The sequence below is a fragment of the Neltuma alba genome, unplaced genomic scaffold (assembly GCF_004799145.2).
Source record: "Neltuma alba isolate B1F8T4 unplaced genomic scaffold, ASM479914v2 tig00003268_pilon, whole genome shotgun sequence".
NCBI classification, from domain to species: domain Eukaryota; kingdom Viridiplantae; phylum Streptophyta; class Magnoliopsida; order Fabales; family Fabaceae; genus Neltuma; species Neltuma alba.
This window is the reverse complement of record NW_021633214.1, coordinates 66,861-74,849: the sequence shown is the minus strand read 5'-3', so window position 1 is coordinate 74,849 and position 7,989 is coordinate 66,861. Positions and strand designations below refer to the sequence as shown.

At 29.7% G+C, this 7,989-nt stretch overlaps 1 long non-coding RNA gene across 2 annotated transcripts; it reads left to right on the top strand.

Annotated features, from left to right (window-relative positions):
• The first annotated feature begins 214 nt into the window (after positions 1-214).
• On the top strand, positions 215-4,146 carry LOC114741089 (uncharacterized). Of its 2 annotated transcripts, none has more exons than XR_003739749.1 (2): positions 215-668; positions 3,805-4,146. It is a non-coding gene; the product is annotated as an uncharacterized LOC114741089 (long non-coding RNA). The 2 variants fall into 2 exon arrangements; XR_003739748.1 differs by having other exon boundaries at positions 3,728-4,146.
• The last annotated feature ends 3,843 nt before the right edge of the window (positions 4,147-7,989 follow it).

The window sequence follows — 7,989 nt, the reverse complement described above, 5'->3', positions numbered from 1 at the left end:
TTGGCCATTGATTTCTGAGAATAAATGAGCAATTCTTGTTGTATAACGAAAAGGGTTATGTATAGATCTCGTTAATAACCTAGATTTGGTTCTTTTCTTTTTTCTTTGAGAAGGGGGGAGAGGGGGAATTTTGAGGGTTAATTAATCGATTTTAGATTCACTGAAATTATATTTTTCATTGAGATTACTGGGAAGGGTATAACTTCAAGAAGAGGAGGACACAGTAATTCAAAATATTTGGAAGGATTTTAATAAGTCATTTGTTATTATGAAGAAGAAAAGATAATTAAAGAAACTTAACGAAATAAATTAAACTAAGAAATAGTTCTGGTGATATATCTCTAATCTTTAATTAAAATAATTCAGGAAAAATACTACATCCACATCTTCTTTCTCCATAACCACAAACCGAATGACTTTTTTGTTTTTTGGCCCTTTGAAGTGATCTCCATTGAGAGGCAAGCTAATTTCACAGAATTAATTAGAATGAATTAAATCCTAATAAAACCTCTAAAGAACAAATCAAACCAGCTGGTAATTATTGAGACCGATGAGGTTCTATCAGGTCATCTTGCAGCTTCAATCACTCAAATACCGACAGATCCATTTCTCAACTTTCTGAGTTCTCTGGGATTGTTCTCAAGCCCTGAATCCATTAATTATTTCAGGTATATATTAATCTTTCACACTTTCATATTTTATTCTTCTCCTTCCTTAATATTTTTTATATATTAGATATCCATGTGGGCAATATAATAACAAATTTACTTCTTTTTTTGGCCAATCAATAACAATCTTACTCACATTTATATGTTGGAAAGGTCAATTTTAATTTAATTTAATTTGTTACCTTTGGATGACTTTAACAAATTAATCAAGAGATTGAGATTTTTATAGATGTATAGAGAGAGATTGGAATATATAATTAACGATGGAAATTTGAAAATGTGTGTGTATGTGTGTGTGTAAGACAAAGTTAGAGGGCAGTTGTTATATTGAAGATTCCAGGGCTGCAAACCGATTTGTCTGTACATGTGCACGTGTTAGGTGAATTTGGAAGTGTTTCTGTCTTGGAAAAAATAATACAGTAATTTCTTATTTATTAATATTATTTAATGTTTTTGAGGGCAATAAATACTGACTTGTTTCCATTTCATCCACTCCCTTCCTTTCATTGTACTCTTCCAATCTTATTCATAAAGCATTGAAATAAGATTTGTTCTTTTATTATATTTATAAGTTATATCATTAATTTTTTCACTTGAATACACAGTTTAATCTTCATTTGTTTTTTTAATGATTTTACCCTCCATCTGTCATTGTGTAAATTGTTATTTTCTTGAAATGTTTATTTGTTATTAAATAAAGATAAATTCGAAAAGTTATTAAATTTTAAAATAAATTAATAAAATTTAAAGTTTTTCTTAATTTCGGTAAAATATGTTGGAAGTGACTAATGATGAGAACCAGATAAGTACTTATCCTTTTTTTTTTTTTTTTTACAACAGAAGAGTACTTATCATCATTTTGCATATTGCACACAAATTAATAAATATGTACAAATATGATATACTTTACATAATTTACCCCTCAAATATATTTCTAACTGTATAATTTATCAAGCCTCGAAGGATATTTAATTTTACTTTAAGGGTGAAATAAAAAAAATAATATTAGATGTTGCTTTGAAATTGAGAATATATATAAAGGACCTATACTATAATAGGAAACAATTTTTTCCTCCTAAAAAGATACTCCTAAATATTATGAAACGGGCAGAATACGTTTATTTTGCTTCTTTTGGGAACATTTATTGTGAGTCACATGAATGATGAATCTGAATTCTGAAACATAAAGAAGCAACGTTTATAGTATACACATGTTGATGTGGTCCAATAATTCAATATCCTCTCTCTCTCTCTCACACACACACGCACACGCACACAAAAACAATAGCCTAAATCAAAGCCAGTTCTTTCTGCTTTTGTTCTTACTTTTGCCCTTAATTTTGGGTTTAGGCCAGCTTGCATGCATTTTGATTGGAAAAATAAAGCATTATTTTAATCCTCTGTATGTAATTCTATTTTTCTAAAGATTAATTAGTTTATTTTCTAATAATTTATCTCTTCATCCGTCATTTCAACGTATATTTCATAAGAACTCAGGTTCAGTATATTTTGTTATTTTTCGGAGGAAAAAAAAAACTTTGGGTCATAATACTAAAAAACACTTTTAGAATGATGACCACTAGATTATTTTAAGAAAATTCTGCGGAGAACAAAGTTAAAACCGCAATTATATATCTGTCATAGTGACAAAAAATAAAATTTATTTTTTCAATATATTGTGTGTTATATGTGTTTTAGGCAAATATGGTCAACCAACTTATTAATTTTTAGAGTTGTTCTAGGAGTTTGGCATTGGCGTTATATAGTTATTGCTTGAAAATCAGTAGACATACTACTAACTAATTATATAACTTCCTAACTAACCAAACTCTTCTGACTATATTGACTTCTATTGAAGAAAATTTTAATATTTTAGAGAAATTACTAATTTCAACTTTATTAATACATGCAAAGTTTTTAGTAGGTGTTTATAATAAGGACCACAACAAGTATCCAATATTTGCTATTCTATTAAACATCATCATTAATTATTAGCTGACTCATTAATTGGTACATAAAGACTTTTGAATATTATTATTAATTTTTGTCCTTTAGGTTTTAATTTGGATTTCGACCAAATTGATGGTTAGATATAATCTTTTAAAGTGATGTTCATCCACAGTGAAGCAGGAAACAACTTCAAAGTCAGGTAGGGTTTTAAAAGGAAAAAGAGCTTCAAATAATACTTGTCTTTTTTGTCAAACAAATATACTTCCATAGTCCATTAGTTTGCATCTTGCTTAAACTAATATATACGACCCTATATATATAATTGTTTTGTTTAGACTTGTCAGAGAGCTGGTGAGCTCATATATGATTTCTCAAAGATGAAATTCAAGCAACCACATAAATTGGCCTTCTTCTTAGAGACATTGTTGGGATTTAAGTTCAAATCAGATACATGTTTTTCCCTATATTATTACATCAAGTTTAAGAAATGAGTTGCGTCATTTCAAAACTGGGAATGATGAGAATTTACTTTGGTTCAAAATATAAGGATCAAATCTTTAAAAGAGTGTGGTTTGTTTTTTCATAAGATACAATTTGGATTTGTATCATCATTTGATGCATTTTTTTTTTTCATTTTTACCCTTAATTAATTAATTATATATATATCTTTTTCATCTCTTTTATTTGCTTATTCTCTCTCATATCTTTTTTCAGTCTTTCTCTTTCCCACTTGCCCTCTCCATAGATAAAGGTATTTTAGGAAAATAAATTACATATTTTACATATTTATTGTCTTGAACTAATTTTAACTTTTTTAAATTGTGTGATTTAGTTGTTTAATTAATACTCATATTTTACACAAGAGGGATATAATGCAAATTTCATAAATGTTTTTTTGTAGAACCAACAGGAATATCCTTTTCATTCTAACTATGTTTGTTCTATTTATATAAGATTTCAGATTCAAACCTCTAACTAGTTGCTTAAGGGACGAGAGTCTCTTAAGCACTATGCTCACACCAAATTTGATTTGGGCTTATTTCCTATTGTATTTTATCCCAATCATCTTTACAAGAAGTATATGTGTGTATTTATTTATATATTTGCAGGGCCGTCTTCCTTCCCCCCCCCTCCTTTTACCAGTACAATTGATCTGAAACAGACTAATCAATTAACACAATTAAAGACCAGGAGCTTATCATCTACGTACGTACCTTGCCTGCATTAATGGGACATGTACTGCCTCAAGCCAACATGGTGCCATCTCTGCAAGCTTCTGATGAAGATAAGGGATGAGGAGAAGACAAGAATACATAAGCAAAGAGACAAAAGGTATTGTAAACGTTAGAAAATTTATTAATGTGCCAAGGCCTTCGGTTGATTAGTTACAATGAAAGAAATGTAAGATAACCGACGCCTCGCAAAAGATTACGGATTACTTACATCTTTTCTTTATCAAAACTAGAAATTTGATTAAATTTGGTTAAATTTTAAATTCCAATAAATTGTATTATCTAAGGTATCTCAAGATTCACTTCTTATAGAAGTGTGATTTTTTTTTATTCATTCAAATGAGATTCGAATTAGAGATTCAGAAATTAGGAGGAACATATGAAAACTTAAAATTAATTAATTATTTCTCCATTTAAGCCCTCGAGATTCACTTCTTATAGAAGTGTGATTTTTTTTTTATTCATTCAAATGAGATTTGAATTAGAGATTCAGAAATTAGGAGGAACATATGAAAACTTAAAATTAATTAATTATTTCTCCATTTAAGCCCTCAATTGATGTACTATTTAATTATGATACATTTCATTTAATTAAATATATTTAAATTCTAATTAAGATATTATTCAAATTCAAAATAAATTATTAATTTCTTTATTTGAGCCTTCAACTGAAATTTCATTTAGTAATGATACTCCTCATTTAATTTAATATACCCAAATCTCAATCAAAATATTATTCAAATATGATTAATTGAATCTATTCAGATGTCATAGTGTCACACCTGACTAGTTTTTAAACAACTGGACAAGTTTTCAAGAATATAGTTAGTTGATAGTTAATTGTATAACTCAATTTATGCAATTTTTTAAATTAAGCTCATTAAAATTTTTTCTCCTCTCTCCTCCTTTCAAATCCTCTCATACCAAACATAAGGTAAGAGTTTTTCCTATGGATTCCTGGCGCATAATTCTTTTGATTAGACATTATATATAATAGAGCTTGCCTCTAATCAAACACAAATCAAATCTATATGTATTATTTGAAAAACCCTAGCCTAGCGTGCTAAATTCCTCTCTCCGATGATGTAGAGAACAAGGGTGACGACTATCTACTCTCTTTACAAGGGTGAGTCGTAGAAAAGAACAAAAATTAAAGTTGTGTGTGTGTGTGTGTGTGTGTGTGTGAATAATGAAGAGTATCCGAATATAATACAAGCTCAAGTCAATTGACGAAGAGTGACTTTGACTTTACCTAGTTAATCAATTATGTAAAAAAGAAGATTGAAGAAGAGTATCATATAACTCTCTTTACCTAGTTGAACATTACTAATTACTCATGCCTGTTCTTGTTACACAAGTGTTTCTTGGGTTAGGATTTGATGCTTCGCATAATTCAATAGTAGTGGCTCAACTTTTTGAAGAAGTGTGACTTTAATTTACATAGTTAACTGGGAAAACAAAGAGTAGTGTATCTTGCTAGGGAGAAATTGGAAGGTTGATCAAACAATCTTGATGATCGGAAGCAAAGAGAGCAAGAGGAAGCAACACTACTACAAAAAAGAGCTTTCATAATACTAATTTACGGTAGTCATTAGAAAAAACACTGTAAAAAAATGATAGTGGCATTTTTATAATTATAGGAAAGTAAATTTTACTTTTCAAGGCGGTTATCAAGAAAACCAATGTGAAAAGTTCTTTTGACGGCGGTTTTTAAAAAAAAAAACACTGAAAATCTTTTTTACGGTAGTTTTTTTTTTGGTTTTTTAAAAAACCGCCTTAAAAAATCTAACAGAATTTTAAGCCTCTACCCATCGCGCAATAGTTTTCATTTTTCACAGTTAGAGTTCATGGTCCCCCGTTAGCATCCCCACTCGATTTTCTCCCTCTTCTTACATTTGCCGGCATTTATCCTTTGCTTCTATTATCTCCGCCATGTTCTTCCATCACCATTGCTATTGCTATTACTATCGTCGTCGTCGTCACGTCATCCTCTTCATTCTTATTTGTGAGTTTTTTGCCCTTTCTCCTCCATGCTTTCTATGGGTTTCATAGTTTTCATAGTTTGGTTGTTTTCTTTGATTAAAAATATGATGTTTGTTTTGAGTTTAAATAGATCTGATTTTTGTTCCTCTCCTTCCTTAAACATACTTTGATACTTGAAAGCTTGAATAGACCCGATTGCGCTCTCCCTTATTTTGTAGATTAGAGTTTGATAGCCTAAAATTCTTGAATTTTATCAGATCTAAGTCTTTGATTTTATCTTTATTAAGTCTTATTAGTGGTTTCGATATAGTGGTTGAAAGTGAAGTTAAGTGGTGCTATATGGCAAGGAAAGAATCTACGTTTGCTCTGTCAGAATGCTTTCCATTATTAATAGGTTATTGGTTAATTGATTCTCAAACCCCCTTCCTTTGCGGCTTTGTTCCCTAGTTCTATCCTGATCAATAGGATGAAAGATAAGCTAAAAAAAAGAAAAACTTTTCACTGTGGTCATATACCACGGTGGTTGTTAAACTGCCATGAAATCCTCTATATTTTAGGTCAATGGCATAAACATTGCTCTCAAAATCATCATGAAAAGCTCATTTTAACCGCCATTAAATGTCTTTTATGTAGTAGTGCAAAGAGACAATTTAAAGACATAAGGTAGCGAACTTACCTATTTGTATACTTGATGTGTATGCTTGTATATTGATGTTGTTCGATATTAATGAAAGGATGAATGGTTAAATGTTACTGTACTTCTTGTTTAATCCATGGTCATGTGTGTTTGAAATGTTGAGCATATTTGCATGACATTTTATAAATGTGAAAATATGTTTAATCGAGCATGTCATATACTTGCATCTATCTTACATACATCATGATAATGTTTGCTACTAAGATTCTCCTGAACCTCACCCTCCTTTAACCAACCATAATAGGTATTATGCCTATAGAAGAGGAATGGATTCATGAAGATCAAAGAAAAAAGAGAAGAGACGGGAGAAATGTGTTTATGTATTGTAATGTAATATTTCTTGTAGATGTTAATGTATGCATGAACATGCCTATAATGTAATGTAATGACGAATAATGATATTGGCATGTGTGAATGGACTTAATGATGCATGGAAATGATTAAGGGTATGTTGGAATCATTGCATGCCAAGAAATGTATAATTATGAATTATTAACGCAAGTAAGGAGAGATGATTTATTCCTAAATGAGTCATGAATTTGTGACAGAGTATAAGTGAGGTAAAAGATGGAATCTGCCCATAAAATTTGACATGCTTAAAGTATACATTTTGAGCTTTACAACAACTGGTAGATTACTTAAAATGAATATGTGTGCTAAGAGTTATAATTGCTCAAAATTAGGGCAGAGAAACTGAAAAATACAGTTTTTAGCAAATGAATAGTAAACTTTCACAAATTAATTGTATAAATTGAGAAGGTCAAATGCTAGATTTATATTTTTTTCTCATAGAATTGAAGGAGCTTCAAATAAGACTTAGATCACCTTACTGCGATTTTTCTATAGTTAGTTATAAATTTTCAAAGTTCGACAAAAAAATCTAGAATTTACTAGTGAATAGTAACTCAAGAATCAAATTTCAAAACTTCAAGGAAGAATTACAATCAAATTTCACAGAAGAGAAATAATTATTAGAAAGTCCCAATAACAACCTAAGTCGTCTGTAATGACAAGTCCTACAGTGGAGAATGACAATCTTTGGGACTTGTTTTGTAATTTTTTTCCTTCTATGAGACTTAATTATAATTCTCCCAAACTTCAATCTACAGGTTTATTTTATAATCTATTGGAATCATAATGCTTCTAGATGCATATTAAAAGGGTTTAAGAAAGGATGTTTCACCCAGTAACCTTATAATATGTTCTAACACCTTTTTCTCATCTCAATTAAGTTCACATGGCATTATATAACATGTCTTGTGAAGTTAATTAGCTCTATAAAGATTATTTCACATTTGTTACAAATTACTATAACTTTACTAATTTTTTAATATCCAAAATTAATTATTCATCTAGCTATTATATTAATGACTAAAGTTAGTATATTGAGATATTGATAGCCGTAGGTGCATGCATCAAAGCACTTGAATTTGAGATGAATTATCTTATCAATGTTGCA